The sequence below is a fragment of the Marmota monax genome, unplaced genomic scaffold, assembly GCF_021218885.2.
Source record: "Marmota monax isolate L192 unplaced genomic scaffold, Marmota_monax_Labrador192_F-V1.1 WCK01_AAM20220418_F8-fsc00118, whole genome shotgun sequence".
Taxonomy (NCBI): domain Eukaryota; kingdom Metazoa; phylum Chordata; class Mammalia; order Rodentia; family Sciuridae; genus Marmota; species Marmota monax.
In genome coordinates this window covers 1598616-1620638 of record NW_026695231.1, presented here as the reverse complement: position 1 = coordinate 1620638, position 22023 = coordinate 1598616, and the positions used below count along the sequence as shown (strand labels likewise).

The 22023-nt window shown below is 40.6% G+C and overlaps 1 long non-coding RNA gene across 1 annotated transcript; it reads left to right on the top strand.

Moving 5' to 3' along the window:
• Positions 1-7500: 7500 nt before the first annotated feature.
• LOC124088724 (uncharacterized) lies at positions 7501-14206 on the top strand. The gene is made up of 3 exons (XR_006850445.2): positions 7501-7653; positions 8866-9042; positions 12173-14206. It is a non-coding gene; the product is annotated as an uncharacterized LOC124088724 (long non-coding RNA).
• Positions 14207-22023: the final 7817 nt, after the last annotated feature.

The following is a 22023-nucleotide window of genomic DNA, read 5'->3' as shown; positions in this document are numbered from 1 at the left end:
TCTTGATTCAGGCCAGTCGCCTTTCAAGTGCTCAGTGGCCACCCATGGCTAGAGGCCAGTGGATTGGAAGGGCAGCTGGAGATCCTGTAGCTACCCTCTAGGAATGGAGATTCCCAAGAGTCAGCAAAGCCCTCTCTTTTCCCTCTTCTATCTTATCACTATCTCTTCTGAGAGGGCCTCACATAGGCCTGGCCATTTCCTGATGGGGTCATTCTCTCATGCTGCCAACCTTTCCCAGAAAAGGAGTGGTTCCTGGAAAAGACAGGGCCTATTGAGAAATACAGAGGGGGCGGGCACTGAGCCATTTTGAGGGCACTCTTTTGTCACCCTGTGTGTTTGGAGTCTCAAAGCTACCGTGTGAAGGTAATGGCGAGCGAGTGGCCAGAAAGGCTGAGTTGAGACATCCTCAAGGATATCACATGACCTAGGTGAAGCTAGGCAGGGAGCCAGGATGTGCCCTGGTTACCTGCTCAGCTGGTGACCTTCATGATGCAGATTTCCTACCTTACTGCATTGCCCCTCCCACTTTTCTTCCTGCATCCGGCCTCCATCCCTGCGCATACACATACGTGGTAGCCCTGTGTTCCTTTTCTCCCAACCAAAGGGAATCTGAGATAAAGAAATATGTTTACCTTGCCTGGGGGGGCTCAACTGGTACATTAGTCAGCAGTGGAGCTGGGTTTAAATGTGACTAGCTACTTCATTTGTCACAGGGCTGTATTTATCTGTGTTTGGAAGATTTAATTTTTCCCAATGAAGAACTGTCTAAATAGGTCTAATGAGCCTTGAGGGCTCTTATTTGCTTTCAGAGTTTCCAGCAAGCTGGGAAATCTCAAGGCATGCTTACCTCTCAGGGCTCTGTGCTGCCCACAGTGAGGGACTGCGGGCAGAGGCCAGTGTCTTTCTCATTCTAGAGGGTGCATGTGGCCTTGGGATGCCCCAGTTTCCCCATTCAGGGGGCTTACATTTGGGAATGTTTAGTTAAGACAATATTTTTTTTCTTTATACTTATAATAATCTGCATATCTTTTGTTTGTATAGCTAGCAAAGTGCTCTCTAGATGAGAGAAGGGCGCAGAACACAGATGAATAGAAGAGTAGCTTCGGAGACCACCTGCTCTGAAGGAGATCTGGCTTTCCTGTTTTCTTTCTTCATTTTATTAAGAGAATTTCTTTTTACTTGGGAGTTTCAATGTTGCTTCTAGCAGTGTGGGGGTGTGAGGTAGAGTGGGCAAGGGTATAGAGGATGAAGAGACAGAGAGAGAAAGCAAGGCTGAGGTGCAGAAGGGGGAGGAGGCTGAGCCAGGATGGGGCTGAGGGATGCAAGGGAAAGAGGATTTTTAAGAAATGAAAAGGGGGAAAAAAAAAAAGAAGTTAATGAGGAATGAGCGTGAGAGCGAAGGAGGGACGAAGTTGGTTTGAAGAGAGAATATCATAGATGTCATTTTTGGAAAAGGCCCCAGAGATCCCCTTTTCATTTTCTAGCTGGGAAAATGCAATTGAGAGTGGCAAAGAAACTTGCAAGTGTGGCCATACACATGGTCATGACAGAGCAGGGTCTCATCCAGGGCTCTGTCCTCTCTGGGAGCCCTAGAGGGGGAAGTAAAGAGAGACATATGCTGGGGACTTTTGTAGAATGTGTGGGTTCTCATTTCAAGCAATGTGTCACACTGCTGATCTTTGGTAAAGAAAAAGGTCCTCTCCTTCCTCCTCTTCCTCATGGTCACCACCACCAGTGTCTCTGCAGCTGCCACTGCTACTCTGACCATGTCTTTGGAACACACATTCCCTGTTCTGTAGGTTTGCAAATCACCTGGGTGAAATGAAGAAAGCAGAAACCCAAGTCCAGATTGGCAAAACATTAAAAAAAAAAAAAAAAAAGAATGAGCAGACTCATTTCATGCTGACTCCTTTGGGGGTGCCCATGCTTATTTCATAGGCTCCTCATGTTCAAAGGCAGGAGCCAAGTGATACAGGTTCTAATCCTAGCTCTGACTGGAATTCTAACCCCTTTGCTTCTTGCCTTGTTTCTCTTTTCTGAGCAACAGAGAGGTTGACCTGCTGACTTGCGAAGCTTGTTTGTCTTCCATGTCCAGTGACTACAGAGGCCGAATGGTTTAGGCAGAAGAGCTTGGGATGACTTACTAACTGTATAATTAGACTACTTTTGAACTCCTCTTTTCTCCATTTATAAAAAAAAAAATGGAGGTAATAGCTTCTATCTCAGAATTTCAAGGTTGAGTTAGTGTGCCTGAGGAAGTGGTTAATAAGACCTTGATAGGGTGTAGTAGGATTTTATTTTTCACTTTTTATATTTGCTTGTTGTTTAATTTCTTTAACCCTGTGGCTTTTAGGCTGGAGTCTGTGCTGAAACTAGCTCGTAGTGGCTTGCCAAAGCTGACTGTGTTCTTGCTTTTCCAACCTTCTATTCAGTTGTATCTCTTTCATAGCCTGCAGTTGTCCTTAGAATGCATATTTACACCATGGGATTTGGAAAATGTAGATCAAGGCTTTTTTCCTACCCATGAAAAACTAGTTCTTAAAAATTTTAGAACTTCTCTGAGCCTGACTTTTTAATTTTATTTAGGTTTGCTCTGATTTCTCTGGATTTTGAACATATTAGTCACTCATGTAGCAAGTACTTGGTTCAAGTCTACTCTGCAAAAGATCTACAGATAGGTTGCCAGATAAAATGCAGGGTACTTAGCTAAATTTTAATTTCAGATAAACAATGTTCCGATAAACAATCTTATAGTATGTCTTACGCAAATTTTGGATACATTTATACTAAAAATGTAATGTTTGTCTGAAATTGACATTTAACTGGTTTTCTTGTTTTTTGTTCTCTAAAAAAATAAAATAAAAAATTTAAAAATGGTCTATGGCTGTGGAAAATCTAGTCTTAAAAGATACAGCTCTTGCCTCTCAGTTGCTTATAGTAGAGAGTGCTGACTCAAAGAAATTTGAAAATAGAAGGTTAACTGGGGACTTTTGACACTATGACCCTCATCTTTATCATCATTGGTATGGTTTGCATGTGCTCCCTAAAGTGCATGATTTGGAAACTTAAACCCCAATGCAATAGTGTTGAGAGATAGGGCCTAATGAAGGGTAATTAGATTATGAGGTCTTTGCCTCCTTGAATAAATTTTGTCATCACTTTGGGAGTGCTTATGATGAGAGTAGACTGTTAGAAAAGAGAGCTCAGCCTTCTCTTATTTTTCTAGCTCTCACCCTCTCTTGCCCTTCCTCCTTTTACCATGAAATAAGGAAGCACAGATGCTAGTCCCAAGCCCTTGGACTTCCCAGTCTCCAGAACTGTCAGTCCGATAAATCTATTTTTCTTTTTTTAAAGATTACCCAGTCTCAGGTGCTCTGGGCAACAGAAAATGAACGAAGACAACCTTTATTCAATACTTTTGGACAACCATTACATACTGGACACTGATCTAGGCATTCTGGGTTCCAGGGATTCAGCAGTAGACAAAATACAAAATCTTCTCAAAGCTTTCCTCTGATCTGGGAATGACAGATAGTAAATAAGATTAAAAAAGTAAGAGCCATAGTGTATCAGGTAAACACAATAGAGAAAAATAAAACAGAGAAGGGACCTGTAGGAAATGAGGGAAAGGAAAATAAATGTTCTGGGTAGAGGGAACAGCCAGTCCAAAGGCCCCTCACTGGGCGCTGGCCCTGCCTAGGCCAGGCACCGAGCTCACTGTGTCCCTTTTGTGCACAGTCCTCACTGCAGCTCTCTATGGTGGGCATCATTTTCAATCTGCTTTGGCAGGGGAGTAAACTGGAGATTGGGGAGGTTAAATTTCTTGTTCAAGTCACAAAGGGAAGGAGTCAGCTATCTCACTCAGGGCTGGCTCAAGCACCTGGCGTTTTCTTTCTTACTGAGAAGTAGTTTCCAGGAGGCTCCTTTGGATTCTCCTCCCTCTACCTGTTCCGGCAGCTGGTAGGGGTGGGGTTCACAGGGCTTAATGGGGCCTGTGTGCGGTGGGCTCCCCCAAAGCCCTCTTGCATAGCATCTTCCCTCAGTCCTGTGCCAGTAAGTGTCCCCCCACCTCCGCCCAGGAAGCTGATGGCCTAGCTTTGGGGCTGTTCTCCCATGGGGGTGGCAGTGTGGTGACTGTAACCCTGAGGTCCCACAGAAGCTGACCTTGCACCTAAAAAGGATGCATTGTTTTCAAATACAGCTTCCTATTCCTGCCAGATAAACCACCACATTAACAATGTGTCCAGGTTGTAAAATGTTGGCCGGGGTTTCGTTTTTAGCAGCGAACTTTTTTTCAACAGATTGGCATTTTCCTTGCCATTCACAAGGACCCAGCTCTCCTTTCAGAGCTGGGCGCTGGCCCCTGGGTACCCGGAGACACACACACTCGGGCTCGCTTCAGCCTCGCAGCCTTGATAACATTGTTATTATTAGACGTGGCCTCTGGAATGCCCGAGTTCATTCCCAAACAACGGCTCTTCTGGGTGAAATGAAAGAGAAGCGCCAGCTATCGCTGTGGCGCGGATCCATTACCTCCCGCTCCTCCCAGAGACTCATCCGGGAACCTGGGTTGGAACCGGTGCCCAGGACCAGCGATCATCTGCCCCTTGCCCCACCCTGGCACTTCCTGCCATCACGACCCACCTCCCACCCCACTCCCTGGCCAACCCCTTAGGCAGGAGGTAGGACCCAGGGTCATCCCTGCCACTTCCCTTGCTGCCTCCCTGACACTTTAATTCTGGCCCATGCCACTTTCTGTGTCCCCAATGTCTCTTCCCTCCTCTTCCCCCCACCTTCCAAACCTCGAAACTCCCACACCCAGGGAGCCCCTATTGCTGATGACCCTGAACACAAAAATGTACTACCCTACTTCTTGTTTGTTGAGTTCTTCCTAAGGATACTTTAAGATCGGAGTATGTTTTTATCATAAAATAAATGCCCTTAAGTTTTAAAAATGAGTTTTCCCAGCCAGATGTTAAGTGGGAGGTTTCTTGATGTCCATGTAGCCTCTCATGGTGCCTAATAATGCCAGAGTGCAAGGTCTTCCAGGGTAGAAGAAATCTCCTTTTCTCCCCATTGAGGTATAAAATATTTGTGTAAAGTGAACTATTTCTTTTTTTCACTACTGGGGTTTGAATCCAGGGTTGCTCTACCACTGAGCTGTACCCATAGCCATTTTTATTTTATTTTAAGATAGGGTCTCAAAATTTTCAGATGGGGTCTAAGTTGCCCAGTCTGGCTTCAAACCTAACAATCCACCTGCCTCAGTTCCTGAGCATTACAGGAATAGATAACCGTGCTGGGGCTATGTGCACTAATCTTAAGTGTGCAGCCCAGCGTGTGTGTCCACACACTCATTCTCACACACATATACAATAGATAGATATAGATTGTGTGTGTGTGTGTGTGATTGCGCACGCAATTACAAACCAATGCACAGATTGGCTCCCTGAGATTAGCAGTTTTGACTTTTATGGGATGTCTTAAATGTCTTTTCATCCCACAAAGCAAATGCTTGATAAAAACGTCTTTTTAAATTAAACTGCATTATGCTTTGTAGTTAGTGAATGCTGCAGAGCAGTACTCAGTTGACTGGTAGAGGCCTGCTCTTGGGTTGTAAGGAGTTAAGCAGGCCTTAGCCTGGGGTTGTATTTCAGTAGCTTTGCTCAATGCTGGATTCAAACACAGTGGAAACCAAGTTAAGGGCAGTACTGTTCTGTATATCAGTATGCCCACTGAGCCAAGGAGACCCATTTATTTTTAATTGAATTAAATTGTTCACAAAATGAAAGTAGCATACTTTCATTAATATTTAATTACATACAGTGTTAAACAATGATCACAAAGAAAACTTTGCAGCTTTTTTTTTTTTTTGGTCTCGGCTTTTTTTTTCTTATTACTTAGTTGAACACGATACTCTTATTGGCTGTTTTATGCTTGCAATTTTAAGGGCCCTGCTCTTATACCACTTGACAAGTGCTTAACTGGCAGGACTCAGCTGAGTAAGGTGATAGGTTGGCTGTGATGCTGGCCACAGGCATTTTGCGCGCGTGTGTGTACACATATATGCGTGACAGCTTCAATTACTGGGCTAAAGAGAAATATTAGTGGGACCAGTCAGGGCCTCTATGAAAGAAAATACACGTTCTGGATATTTTAAGGTCAATCAGCCATGCCCACTCCTCCAAAAAATTCTGTATATGCTGAGAACAGATGTTACTTTTGCAAGAAGTCTCCTGCAAGGAAAGAATGTTTTATTTGCATGACAGTTTATTTCTCTATTTTTTTCCAGATTATTCTCTCTTCATGAAGCAGTATTTCCCAAACTTTAAAGTACCTAAGAATTCCTTAATGTGTTTGTTAAAATACAAACTCCTTAGTAACATGGCCAGAAGTTTCAATTCAGTAGGATCCATAGAATCTGAATTTTGTGTAGGTATCCAAGGTATTAACTATGAGGTAGGAGAGTTGGAAGGCCTCATGTTGAGAAATATCACCATGAAAGCATAGAACAGAATTGAAGAGATCATCTGGTTTAATTTTTAGCACTGTAACTGTTTTCCAAATTAAATCTTGCACAAAACCCCAATAAATAGAACAAATGAAAGGATTGATGATGAAAACGATGATGCCCCCCCATTCCCAACACCGGTTTCCTCTTCCCCTTTCTCTCCCTTAGCCTCTCCCTGGGAGTGGGGAGATGTTCAATGGCAGAGCTAAAGCACTTGGAATTACAGTTTGAAAACTCCTTATTAATAAATAATAATGGACGTTTTTGACTAGTTAGGTAATTTGATAACATCATCCAGGAGTTGTCTAAGATTCTAAAGATAAAATAGCTAGCAGTGCAGAATCCCATCATAGGAAGAATCTAAGCACTCATTGGCTTGTGATTGGCAGGGATATTCATTTGTTCCTTTATTTATTTACTCAATAAAAATGTACTGTCCACAATGCAGTGGACATTAGTGTAGGCTCTGGGGGATACTATAGTAGACAAAATAGAGACAAAGTCACTGACTTATGCTCTAGTGGTGGGACAGAGATGGTAGATAAGAAAGCAAAAACACAAAGGTTATAGTGGACATAAAGAAGTCATGGATTAGTCAGGGAAGTTCTCCCAGGAAAAGTGACATTTGAGCAGAGACCTGAATGATAAGAGGGAGGCTGAATGAGAAGAACTAAGCATTAGGCGTTTTGTGCTTAAACTCTGGGGTAAAAATGAAAAGAGAGAGTGTAGCTGCAGCCTAGCAAGCACATGGTGTGAGATGTGGGCAGAGAGGCTGGTGTGGGCTAGATCCAACTCCAAGGCCAGAAACTGGCCTGACTGCGAGGCCATGCTGACTTCAGGCATGTCACTGGGTTGATGACTATGGCAGGTTGCATTTTCCAAAGATGGAAGCAACAATATCTCCCATCTCCTGCTTTCTTCTGCAGTGTGACCTGCCTTTCATCCACTAAGAGAATACAGCTGATTTCTCTGTCTTTGGGAATCCAGGTGGAATCTGTGACTGCCTTGACTAATAGAGCACAGCCAAAGCGAGGCTATGCCAGTTCCCAGCACGGCTCTGACCTAAACTGGAAGTGTCTGTCTCTTACTTCATGGAGCATTCACTCTTGGAACTGTTGTGCTTAGAACCCAGCCACCATGCTGTGAGTAGCCCTAGCTGTATGAAGAGGTCACACATGGGCCCTGTGATTGATGTGCTCACTGAACCCCCTGTCACCAGTCAGCACCAAATGTCAGTCAGGAGAGGAGTCATTTTGGATGTTCATCCCTGTTGACCCTTCAAATGGCTACAGCCTGGTCAACACCTGATTCTAAACTCATGGAGAAATCCTAAGTGAGAACCTCTCAGCAGGGCCCAGCAAGCTCTAAGAGCCAGGAGAAATTGTGGCATTTCCCTTTAAGCCAATACTTCTTCAAAAGTAGATATCCTGACCAGAGACCACTCAATATCATGATGCCTCATAAGGAATCTGAGCTGCTTGTACATTGCTCTTTCTTTCTCTTATGGGGCCATAAAACTTCTAGCAGAGAAATTCTGAGCCAATGAGAAGCTAAGTAGAACTTAAGTGATTTTCACTTTGGGTTAATAACTCCTTGCTCTAAGAATTTTAGTAATTTTACTATTTTAAAATGCTTCTTCTCTTTGATTACATGCTCTTCCTGTTCTGGGAACTTATGCAACACAGAGAAATGAAAATTTGAGATTTAAAAAAACAAGCCTCCCAGAAGTAATTTTTTTTGGGGGGAGGGGTATTGAAATTGCTTGGGATTTTCTTTACCCCAAGAAAGCCTTGGTTTTTGGATTCAAAAAGAGAAGATGTTAACTCCTTACTCCACCATTTCCTCATTGTGTCATTTGGTTCAAAATAGCAAACTTTGAGTACATTATTTCATCTGTAAACTGGAAGAGTTATACTGAATACCAGTGGAGAGAGGAATAAGTGAGAGTTTTTGCAAAGTGCCTGGTATACATAGGTGGTTTGAAACTGTTATTTCCATCCTCCCATCTACCACTCCTCTATGGTTCCCCCTTTCCCCTTTTATTTCCTTCTCTGATAGGACATAGAGCTTTAGAGCATGAAATAAAGGGGCTGAATAAATGAGAAAAGTGCAGAGCCTGGAGCCCGACAAGCATGATGTTTGACTTAGTCATGGACGTTGAAAGCAGAGCAGAAGTCCCCCTCAAAAGTCCTTGGCTGCTGATGTTTCTCCCTTCACTGGATGATTCATGATCTTGCGACTATTTCAGGCTATTGTTAATTGGCCTTTTGGTTTACAAAGCACTTCCACATACCTTATCACATTTGATCTTCATAATAACCACAGGGCAGTTATTTATTTTCTTCACATTACAGATGAGCCAAGTGAAGCTCACAATAGTTAAGAAATGAGCCCACTGCAAAGAGCAAAAGGCAAAGTCTAAACTTGAACTTGAATGATCTTGCTCCTCTGATCGTACAGCTACACTCTTCTCCTGCTGTCTCCTGAAAGTCATCATCAAATTGGAAGCACAGTAATGGGCCACTCATCAGGTGATGTCTATTATATGAACTTTTGAATAGAGACTTCTGGGAATAGACAAATAAGTAAATATCTAGTCCCTGCTTCTGCAATACAACTGTCATTTAGGAGAGATGAGAAAAGAGCTTTCTGACTAACCCCTCTGTCTTTTCAGCTCTCTCTCTTTAGTACTCTGACTCCAGCAATTCAATTGCTTCACTAGCATGCATCTCCTTTGATCCTATCACCACTTTACTGTCACTCCCTTGAATGATGTCCTTGTCTCTCTTCTTCCCTAGTGGAGATTCCAAAGTCCATCATTAAAGTAATTTCCTTTTGTAGCATTTTCTCTTACCCCTTCTCTCCTTGTTGGACTTGTCTGAAAACAAAACAAAACAAAACAAAAAAACCCAACCCTGATTAAATTTAACTCAGTCTAATGGCACCTCTACCTTCCTAGCTGAAGATGGCTGGGGAAAAAATATACCACGATGGTGAGTGGCCTTAGCTTAAACTTCAAGTTTGCTCTCAGAGTTGGTTGCTAGTTCCACTATCATTCCCTACACCATTCACTTTCCTTCTGGCCTAGACAATTATTTTACACCCTTTTTCTTTCCTCAAATATCCAATCTCTCCCCTCCCAAGCAGACTCAGAAGGGAAATTCCATAACCTTTACAACCACCTTTGTGCTCTGCATTTGATGTTCAGGTTCCTAGATAAGGAAAACCCCTCACTTGTGCTACCTGATACCATGAGTAGCCTTGAGTCTTGCTGCTCAAGGACATCCTCCAGCAATTCCTCTGCATTATCCCCTTCCTCCTGTCTGATGCACCAATCCAGTTAGCATGCAACCATTGCTATTTATATCCCCGTCTTAAAATAATCCCTGCTGTGACCCCTCTTTGCCCCTAAATTTCTTCTTTATTTCTCTATTCTCCTTTTGTGGCGATACTCAAGAATTGGTGATATTGTATGTCACAATCTGTTTTCAATGCACAGTTCACTCCAGACCTCCTTTCTTTTCCTCCAAATAACCCAAACTGCTCTCATCCAAGTCGCCAGTGTCATCCATGTTTCTAAATTCAGTGGTCACTTCTCAACCCTTATCTTCCTAGTCTCTCAGAAGCATTTAACTATGTAAATGACGCACTCTTTCTTGAAGCTTCCCCTTTGCTAGGCTCTTAGGAAATCACACATTTCTGGATTTCCTCCAGCTCACTGGCCACTCCTCTTCACCTTGGCTGGTTTGTGTTGTTCTTGCTGATTTCTAAACACAGAAGGGCACTGGAGCTTCAGCCTCACACCTTGTCTCCCTTTTCATATGTTCATTGCTTTAATAATCTCCGCTAATTTCTGTCAATAAGCTTATTACTCCCTATTATGGGGCCAAATCAATTTATTTAAAATTCAACTATGGAAGCCTTAACCTCCAATGGCGCAGCAGTTCTGGAGTCTGAGGCAAGAGGATTGTGAGTTCAAAGCTAGCCTCAGCAACTTAGCGAGTCCCTGAGCAACTCAGCAAGAATCAGTCTCTAAATAAACTATAAAAAAGAGGGGGTCTAGGGAAGTGGCTCAGTAGTTAAGTGATCTTGGGTTTAATCTTTGGTACCCCCCAAATTTTTATACTTAAAATTTATCCTTTTATATCACCATCGTAACCTAGCTTGGTCCATTATCTGTCACCTGGAATAGTTCAGCAGCCTCTCCTCTGTTCCTATGTCTGCCCTCACTGCCTTCTCAGTCTTTCTATGACTGCAGCCAGAACGATCCTATGAAGATGGATTGGGTCACCTTACCTCTCTGCTCAAAGCCCTGCAGTCATTCCTGTATCACTCAGAATAAAGTAAAAGTCCTTGCAGTGTCTGATCCGTTGGCCTTGCTCACCCCTCTTGCCCATCTCACTTATTTGATTCCACCCTAACTGGACTCCAGCTATTGCTCAGACATGACCCAACACTCCTGCCTCAGAACCTTTCCACTTAGGACTTCCTTGGCCTTGAGGGGTCAAGGCCACACTAATACCATTATTTCTTTAAGGTCTTTATTTAAATGATATCTTCTCATGGAGGTCTTCCTGGACCACCCCTCCACCTCTGCCTGGCATTCATCGACCCATCTTCCCTTCTGCACTTATCACACATATCTGATTTTCTATTTATGTATGTATGTATATACACATATGTATTTATTTTTATCATCTTCTACTAGCAGGTGAGCTTCCCAGAGGCACAGTTGAGATTAAGTTTGAGGTGAAGGCTTTCTATTTTATTTTCTATTGTATAATAAGTGCCTAGAAAAGTGCTCAGATCATAGTAGAATCACAATAAATAAATTCAACCTATTGGTTGAGTGAATCAGTGAATCAAACTAATGCAAGTCTTGAAGGTTAGTTAGACTGAGGCATTTGGAATAAATATGATAGCAGGAGAAAATTCACTAGGTCTCTTGAGTAGAAAATTTTGTTGGCTGTGTTATCTAAGGAAAGTGATTTGTGTTAATAATTATGATAACTACTTTCATGCATTTAAATTTTACTTTGAAAATTCCTAGTCATCCTTCTGGACCTAGTATAACAGACAGTAGCCATGTTTAATCTCCCCAGATGCCTCAGGATAGAATTAACCCTCATATCTTCTCAGGGCCTCCTTTTGGCCATAGATTCTGTTCCTGCCTCTATCATACTGATGACTACTAAGTTTTTATGTGTTTGTCAGCTGCACTAGACTGGGCCTCTTAAGACAGGGGACCCCAAGGTCTGGTTTCTGTACCTCCTTCACCTGACCTTATACATAGCATAAGTAATTAACAAGTATTTGAATTCAGTCAGTGAAAGAAGGAATCACAGATTCTTTTAAGGTATGGAACTAGAGAAAACTTAGATTCCAGGTTGTGAAAAGTCTTGTAAATTTGGTCACTGCAAGCCAAGTTGGAAGTCTTTCAGGAACTAGTAGGAATGAGAGGTACCAGAAGACTAAATTTGAACAAGTTTTCTTCTAACCTGAAAAGAAATAAAAAAACATAAATCAAGGAAACTATTTGACAATATGGTGCTATACAGATTTTCCCTGGGGATTTTGCAAAAACTTCATATTATCCAAGACCTAGGATGTCTTTACCAAGAACAGGTCATAATGAAATAGTCTCATGTCTATCTTTGACAGGGATTTTTGATTAATGGATATGGATGTGGAACTGAAGAATAAAGATGTCTCATTGCTTGAAATTTGGGGAGACCAAAGAGGAAGAAGGACTGGATACATGAAGGGAAAATAATATGGCAATTAAAAGTTAAAGTTAAGTCACACTTCTTTCCTTATCTTATTATGTGGCCTTTAGAAAGTCACAGAAACTCTTAAGAGTCTTAGTGTCCCCATTTATGAAACAGTGATCATAATATTTGCCTCATATGGATTTTTTTGAGGACCAAAATAAGATAATTGAAAGTAAAGTTTTTCATGGGACATACACATGGAAAGGAGCCCACTGTATGAGATAATTGTATTTATATGGGTTTGTCTTAGTGTCCTCTATTCTGTACCATTGGTCTACAAGTCTATTTTGGTGCCAATACTGTTTTTGTTACTATAGCTCTCTGTAGTATAGTTTAAGATCTGGTATTGTGATGCCTCCTGCTTCACTTTTCTTGCTATGGATTGCTTTAGCTATTCTGATTCTATGAAGAATCGTGCTCTTGGTAGTATGGCCATTTTGACAATATTAATTCTTCCTATTCAGGAGCATGGGAGATCTTTCCATTTTCTAAAGTTTTCTTCAATTTCTTTCTTTAGTGTTCTGTAGTTTTTATTTAGAGGTCTTTCACCTCTTTTGTTAAATCGGTTCCAAGGTTTTTTGTTTGGTTTTGTTTTTTTTTTTTTTTTTTGAGGCTTTTGTGAATGGAGTAGTTTTCCTAATTTCTCTTTCAGTGGATTAAAGATAGCTTATTTCACAAATGGTACTGGCAAAACTGGAAATCCATATGTAGCAAGAGGAAATTAAAACTCTGTCTCTCATCCTGCACAAAAATCAACTCAAAGTGGATCAAAGATTTAGACACTCAAACAGACCCTGCACCTAATAGAAGAAAAAATAGGGCCAAATCCTCACCACGTCAGACGAGGCTCTGACTTCCTTAACAGGACTCCTAAAGCACAAGAAGTAAAATCAAGAATTAATAAATGGGATGGATTCAAATTAAAAAGCTTCTTCTCAGCAAAGGAAACAATTAATAGCATGAGGAGAGAGCCTACAGATTGGGAGAAAATCTTTACCACATGCACCTTTGATAAAGCATTAATCTCCAGGATGTATAAAGAACTCAAAAAACTTAACACCAACCAACAAACAAGCAAACAAACAAACAAACAAAAAAAACCAAATAGCCCAATCAATAAAATGGGCTAAGGAACTGAACAGACACCTCACAGAAGAAGAAATACAATTACTCTAGCAATTAGAGAAATGCAAATCAAAACTACTCTAAGATTTCATCTCACTCCTGTCAGAGTGGCAATCACCAAGAGTACAGGCAACAATAAATGTTGGCAAGGATATGGGGAAAAAGGCACACTCATACATTGCTGGTGGGACTGCAAATTGGTGCAACCACTATGGAAAGCAGTATGGAGATTCCTCAGAAAACTTGGAATGGAACCACCATTTGATCCAACTATCCCACTCCTTGATTTATACCCAAAGGACTTAAAGTCAGCATACTATAGTGACGCAGTCACATCAATGTTTATAGCAGCTCAATTCACAATAACTAGACTATGGAACCAACCTAAGTACCCTCAATAGATGAATGGATAAAGAAATGTGGTCTATATACTCAATGGAATATTACTCAGCTTTAAAGAAGAATAAAATTATGGCATTTGCCAGTAAGTGGTTGGAGTTGGAGAATATCATGCTAAGCGAAATAGACCTATCTCACAAAACCAAAGGCTGAATGTTTTCTCTAATATGCAGATACTAATTCACAATAAGGCGGGAGGCACTAGGGAAGAATAGTGTTATCTTAGATTAGGTAGAGATAAGTGGTGGAAGGGGAGGGGAGGGGATGTGGGGATAGGAAAGATAGTAGAACAAAACAGACATTATTACCGAATGTATTTAGGCGACTACATGACCAATATGATTCCACAACATGTTCACTCAGAAAGATGAGAAATCATATCCCATCTATGTATGACATATTAAAGTGCATAAATACATTCTACTATCACGTTTTTTAATTAAAACAAATTTAAAATTTTTTTTAAAAGGAAAAGAAAGGAGCCCACGGGGTGTGTGTGTGTGTGTGTGTGTGTGTGTGTGTTTTAGAGGTCACATGTTGAGGGTAAATTTGAGGTTCAAGTTTTTTTTTGTCTAATCAATCAATGCTGAGCTATCCTTGGAAAGAGTTCATCCAATAAGAAGAGGGAACCAGTTATAAACTTGATAAGAAAATAAAGCCTATGATTGGAGGGAAAGAGTAAATCTGACCCACTCCCTAGTTCAACCATAGAAGCTCATGTTCAGGCCCTGGGAGAAAAGTTAGATATGTAAACTAAAAGAAAGATTTTGGGAAAAAAATCATTAGATTGGTCAGTCTGAGCTGCTTAAAAAAACAAACACCAAAACAAATGAAAATTGGTAATTTATAAAGAACAGAGATTTATTGGCCACAGTTCTGGAGGCTAAGTCCAAGATCAAGGTGGCTGGAGGATTTAGTAGTCTAGTAAGGAATGCTCTTCACTTCCAAAATGGTACCTCTTTGCTGCATCTTTAGATGAAGACAAACACTGTGCTCTCATATGGCATAGGGCAGAAGGTAAACAGGGAATAAGAGCCTAATGCTGTGTGAAGTCTCTCTTATAAGAGCTTCCATTTTATTCACAGTGGGGACCTGCTAGCTAATCACCTCTAGAAGTCCCACCCCTTGGTACTATCATATTGACCGTTAAGTTTCACCACCTGAATTTTGGAGGGGTCACGTTAAAACCAAAGCACACACAACACTGATGAAGATGTCAGGTTCCAGGCAGTACTGCACTGTGCCTTCCAATAGATGGTAGCTCCAAAATGTGAAAAAGTTGGCCTCACCAAATCTGCCACAAACCATAGCCTGCTCTGGCAAATTGAGGATTCTAGTAATGGTGTTGAGCAAGAGTTGGCAAAGGTGGAAACAGTGCTTCATGAGAAACCAGTTTGGCACACATCTACTGGTTCTCAGCAGAGGCAGCAGGCGCTATATCCAGAAGGGATAGTTGCTGTGCTCACCCAAAGCAATTGTATCCAGTGGATTGGCAATGATGCCTAGTAGAGGACACAAAGGAACTGAAAAAACCTGTACATTCCCAAGTACTAGACACCACGGGAAACATCCAAAAGAACTATACTCAGCTGGTGTGGTGGAGTTGAAGGGAGGAAGATGGGGAGAATGTTCTATTGGCCCAGAAGGATTTGCAAAAGCAGAGAAAAGCAAAACCAATGAGAGCTCTTTGTATTCTACGGGACCTTATCATATCCAGAGCTGATGAAAACTGAGGAAAGTTTGTTTTCTAAAGACATCAGGGTAGGTCAGAAGCTGGTTGAATGTCCATGCTACAAGAAGTTCATGTGCAGAACTGATATCACTGAGGAGAGAAGGTGGTAAAAGTATCCTATGGATTCTACCTTCAATCATACTTTAAAAAGTTTAAATCAATGGTTAGACAAATTCTGAAGAACATACTTATTAATTTTATTAATACATACGGGATAACTTCTAACAATGACAGATGATAGGCTCTTACTATATGGCCAGTACATATGGCTCAGGCACAGCATATGTGAGAAAGAGACATTTTAATGTACATAAATTTCAGTATATAAAAAATATTGAAAAGGACCACAAAAATAGTAATCCTTTTAAGAGGTATTAATAGTATCTTTTAAAACAAGGAGGTCCCAGGAGCAGTGGCACATGCCTGTAATTCAGTGACTCAGAAGGCTGAGGCAGGAGGATCACAAGTTCTAGGCTAAACTCAGCAACTTAGCAAGATCCTGTCTAAATAAAATAACTAAATAAAAAGGACTGAAGATGTGAGTCCCTGGTAATGTGCCCTTAGGCTTGATTCTCAGTACCAAAAATAAATAAGTAAGTAAATAAATAAAATGAAGGAGGTGGCTTTCTTGTCTTCTTCCATAGTGTTTAGAACATCCATGAATCATGTTGTCTAGATGTCATATTTTAAAAGAGAAATGAATGAAGAATAGTATGTCTCAAAGAAGGTAGGTAGGCCAGAAAAAGGACTCCAAATCAAGTTCAATGAAGTGCTGTTTGAGGCTTTTCTTAGTCTAGAGGGAGATTTTTGGTCTGGAGAAGAAAAAGACTCAGTGGGAAATATTATAGTTTAAGAGTGATTAGATTTGTTTTTGAGCCCCCCCCCCCCAAGGGATAGAACTGCTACTAATGGATGAAGATAAGTTTAGAAACAGATTTTCACATGCTGTAAGGAAAGTTATTTCTCAGAGAGATGTGCGGAATTAGAATGGGCAGCCTGAAGAGGTAGTGAGGCCTTTTTCACTGGAGAGAATAGCCAATCCCAGGTGCACAATCACATGGCAAGAGCATTACAGAGGGATTTTGGTGTTTAGATGGGGTTCAACTAAATGGGCCTTTTTCACTTAGAAGTGGTCAATTAGCTGAGATCACGCTACTGACTTAGAGGGCGTCCAGCTGAATTTCATAGCTATCTTTGATATCCTCAGTGGATAGAAGTAGAATGTTGATTGTGTTTTTGAGAAAAAAAATGAGAACATTTATAAAAGCCATGAAAAGGGGCTGGGGATGTGGCTCAAGCGGTAGCGTGCTCGCCTGGCATGCGTGCGGCCCGGGTTCGATCCTCAGCACCACATACAAAGATGTTGTGTCTGCCAAAAACTAAAAAATAAATATATAAAAAAAAAATTCTCTCTCACTCTCTCTTTAAAAAAAATAAATAAAAAATAAAAGCCATGAAAATGTGAATTCTAAGTCAAAAATTCTATTTGTTTTATAAAGGTATTTAAAATTATAAGCTTTTCAAAATAAAACGTGTAAATGTTATGGTTAGATATGATGTGTCCCCCAAAAGTTCACATTAGACAATATATGCATTTTCAGAGGTGATACAATTGGATTATGAGAGCTTTAATGTAACCAGTGGATTAACCAACTGATACGGATTAACTGAGTTGTAATTGTAGATAGGTAGGATGTGGCTGGAGGAGATAGGTCACTGGGAGTATGGCTTTGGGGTTTATATTTTGTCCCTTGTGAGCATAGTTCTCTATTTCCTGATTATGATGTCCTGAATGGCTTTCCTTCACTACACCCTATTGCCATGATGTTCTCTCTCACTCTAGGCCCAGACTTATGCAGTTGACCGTCTACGGAGTGAGTCCTCTGAAACAGTGAGCCAAATAAACTTTTCTTCCTCTAATCATTTTTGTCAGGTTTTTTGGTCACAGCAATGAAAAAGCTAACTAAAACAGACAGTAAAAACATAATTGTGAACTTGATGTAAACCCACTAGTGTCAATGTCAATGACCACATGGTCACAATACTACTACCAGTATCCAACAGCCTGTGTACCTCCGAAGGTTTTAGTTGGACCATTCCTATACCAACTGGGAGAATATAACATCTGTACGCTGCACATTTGCCTTATATGTTAACTATTTTTATCTGTATGCTTGTTGCACCATGGCACTCAGCCATCTTGAAGTAGGACTATGTGAGATTTAGTTTTGGATCCTAAAAAACTCCCAGCCTAGGTCTTTATATACAGATGGTGTCTAATGACTATTTACTAAATTAATAAAAAAAAATTTCTTAAAATTTTTAAAAAAATTTTTTTAGTTGTAGATGGATAAAATACCTTTACTTTTATTTATTTATTTATTTATTTATTTATTTATTTATTTATTGTGGTGCCGAGGATCAAACCCAGTGCCTCACCCATGCTAGGCAAGTGCTGTACCACTGAGCCACAGCCACAGCCCTCAACAAAATTTCTGTTAAATAGTTTCCAAGGAAATGAACATTTGAATGCCAAAAAATAATTCAACAAATTATTTGGTAGCATATATATCATATATTTCTGAATCTTATTCACCTGTTAGAATGAGATTAGTCATCTGAATTGAAAGAATAATTATGGCATGAAAAAATAATTCCCATTTTCAAAGGAAATCAACCCTGTTCAAATTAAATTTCTTTGGCATTTACTTAGAACCTACTGTGTGACAGTCACTGGGCCAGGCTCTGTAGGGATTGCAAAAATGAGTACAATATGAAGCTATTAATATTGTTATATAATGTGAGAGCTCACTAGTTTTTGAGGTGTCCCCCAAAAGTTCACGTTAGACAATGTATGCATTTTCAGAGGTGATACAATTGGGTTATGAGAGCCTTATCACTTTTCCCTTTATCAACAGCATCTGTATAAGAAAGGAATGGAAACTTTGGAAACTGAGGTTGAGAAGCCTAAGAAGACCAAAGATGGATAGATAGATAGATAGATAGATAGATAGATAGATAAGAAGAGGAGGAGGAGGAGGAGGAGGAGGAGGAGGAGGAGAAGGAGGAGGAGGAGGAGGAGGGGGGGGAGGAGGAGGAGGAATTAAGAGAGAGAATTCAGAAACATTATGTGGGCTGGAGTCCTAGTAGAGGAATGGTTAGTGAACATTTCCTGGTGACATAAATGCATATTTAACTCTTAAAAATGGAGCAGTTGAGGGCTGGGGTTGTAGCTCAGTGGTATAGCTCTTGCCTTGCCCATGTGAGGCACTGGGTTCGATCCTCAGCACCACATAAAAATTAACAACAACAACAAAAAAAAGGCATTCTGTCCATATAAATAAATAAATAAATAATAAAAAGGAGCAGTTGAATATTTAGTTTTTCTATCTGCTCTGAGGATGACCACCTGAGCCTCTTTGTCATTGCTATTGAAATCTTCAGTGAAGTCTGCTCTCTAGAAATTTGTTGAGTGAGAGATATTTAGAGCAAAATGAGGAAAAAGGCTCGTTTTTGATTTGGATAGTCCACACAAAATACAAGATGTGTGAACAGATGTATAAGATGATCTATAAGAAAGGTTAAAATTTATTTAAAGCAGCAAATAGGGACCAGCAAGCTGAAGTGTGTGATTCTCAGAAAACTCTGGAAACACTGGGACACACCTGAGTTTCTTCCTAAATGGTGAAAGGAGATTTGACCCAGTTTTTAGTTGTATTCTAAAGGACTAGGAAACCACAGTTAGTTGGACAACTAGGGCCAAACAGGAAGCTGACGTATTGTTTCACAAAGAAAACAGAAATACAATTTGGTAAAGCAGTCATGTGTGGGGAGAGGAAAGAACAAGAATTCAAAAATACCCCAAATTCCTTGAGGGTATGGAAGATGACGTGGTGCTGTTGATGAAGGGAAAAGTGATAAGTGACAGCAAGAGAACACTTTGGACCAAATGAAATGATCAACCATCATAGAATGTTTTAGAGGAGAGATCCTCGAAGTTGGAGGGCCAGAGGCTCAGTAAGATTTGGGGATATAAATAGGAGCATTAGGTTTGTGGTGATCATGAAAGCTATGAAATAGAAGGCTTTTTAATGATTGATGTGTGATATCCAAAATAAAGAAATGATAGAAAGCTAAAGATAGGCAGGATGAGGAGGCAGGGAACTAGAAAGAGAGCCAAGAAGTTGATACCGTGGAAGTCCAGAAAGAAGGGACATTTGATAAGTGATTAATCAACAGTATCAAGTGCAGTAAAGAAATGAGAAGGAAATAGATGAACGTGAAGCCTCTTGGATTTTCATTAGCATGTGCATACGAAGGTACTTTAGTTTTGTATGTAGATGAGTAGTATTCAAGCATCATGATTGTGATCAAATCATGATCCTGTTGTGAGAGATGCAGAGACTTTAGAAAATATTTATATTCTCAAAACTATTCCTATGGGGTTTCCAATCTAAAAGGTAAGGAAAAGATTTGACCTGCACAAATACATACACTGATTGAATTGTTATGACAGCTTTTGCATAGTATGAGACATTTCCAAGTTCTAGCTTACGGCCTTTAAAAGAATATTTGAGGAACATAAACTTGAATTCAACTAGAAATTTCTTCCACCAGGTTAAGAAGTCCATCGCTTTTAAAGTCAACCTCAGGACATGGGTAAAATGTAGACAACTTCTTAGCCAGAATGCAACAGGAGTGGCCTCTAGTGCAATTACCAATATTGTCCTCCTTTTCCTTTGAAACTTCTTGAACTGTTTTTACTGTCCACAGTTGTAACAGCATTCTGGTCTTCTTAGCTCCCACCAGAATCACCCGTTCAGCTCTGCTTACAACAATCTAAAGCTTTTCCAGCTTGCATCACTAAACTTTCCAAAAATTCTTTCCACAAATTCCAAAAAGCTCCAAAAGCTTCTGAACCACCTAGTCAGGTTAGTCATGGCAACAACCCCACTTCTGGGTACCATTTTCTGTTTTGGTCAACTTTTTTGCTGTTGTGACCAAAAGACCTGACAAGGACAATTTTAAAGGAGGAAAAGTTTATTTGGGGGCTCAAGGTTTCAGAGGTCTCAGACCATAGACTGCGTGCTCCATTCCTTGGGGCTCTAGATAAAACAGAACATCATGGCAGAAGAGTGTGGGGGAGGGAAGCGGCTCAAGGTATTACACCAGGAAGCAGAGAGAGAGACACCAGGAAGGAGAGAGAGAGAGAGAGAGAGAGACTCCACTTTCCAGATACAAAATATATGCTCAAAGGCACACACCCAGAGACCACTTCCTCCAGCCACACCCTACCCACAGCTACCACTCAGTTAATCCCCATTAAATGGGGATTAATTCACTGATTGGGTTAAAGGTCTCATAACCCAATGATTTCACCTCTAAACCTTCTTGCATTGCCTCACACATAAGATTTTGAGGGACCCCTAATTGTTAAACCATAAAACTGAGTCCTACATCTAGAGAGGCACTGTGTTTAATCCACATCCCCAATATAAAAAAAAAATTGCATTTAAAAACCAAGTAGGAAATTGGCAATGTGTATATCTGTTTGCTGATGCTTTGCAGAAAAAATAAACCTTGTTCTGATTCTTATCCTAGACATTCTTATTTTCCTTCCCCCAACCTCCCAATGGAAATTTTTCTTTGGCCACCTGCCTCTGAAGATGTCTCAGTTGTTGCCAAGTGGTTCATCCCTTTTTTTTCTACTTTCCTTTTTATTTTTCCCATGTCCCAATTCCTGCTCATTTCTTTGCTTCTTCTGCACAGAATTCCTGTTATTTCTTTACTTTATGGGTTTTTACCTTCTACTGATAGGAACTTAGGAAAGTTATGCAATCGCCAATCAGATATAAATTCCATCTTTCATTATGTGACAGTAAGGTGAACAGTTGCATGGAAATGATGGAATTGAGAAACTAAGAATGAAGTACAGATCCTCTGTTTTCGATTTTTATAATTCTGTTCAGGCCCCGGATTCAGTTGAGCTCATTGATAATGGGTGGTGGTGGCCTTGACAATGATTGTAGTGAGCCTCCAACTCTAGGCAGTGTAATAGACCAAGGACCCCAACTGCTGTGCTCTGAAGTCCATCTACAGGCTTCTTTGGTCAATGACTGAATGTGGTAGGATTATTAAAGTAGGTTGGGTCCTAGGAGACACCGGACTCCTCTGATTCCTGACTTTTTTTTTTTTTTTGGAGGGTTCCCCAATGTTTGGCTGAACATTTTTTAAACTGCATGGCAATCTAGCATGCTTCCATCCAATCTATACCTCTCTCCTTCCCTGTGGGTCGGGCTAGCATCTCTGTCTGGTGACTCTTCCAGCTTTTCCTGTGTCCTTCAGCATTTTCCACCACAGGCCATTCCTTCACTAAAATTCTTGCACCTGTAATCTCATCTTGGTGTGTGCTTTTCAGAGGCTCTGGATTAACACATACACCTAGCAAAGGAGCAAAACTTACATTGCTGCAGGTCCTAAACCTT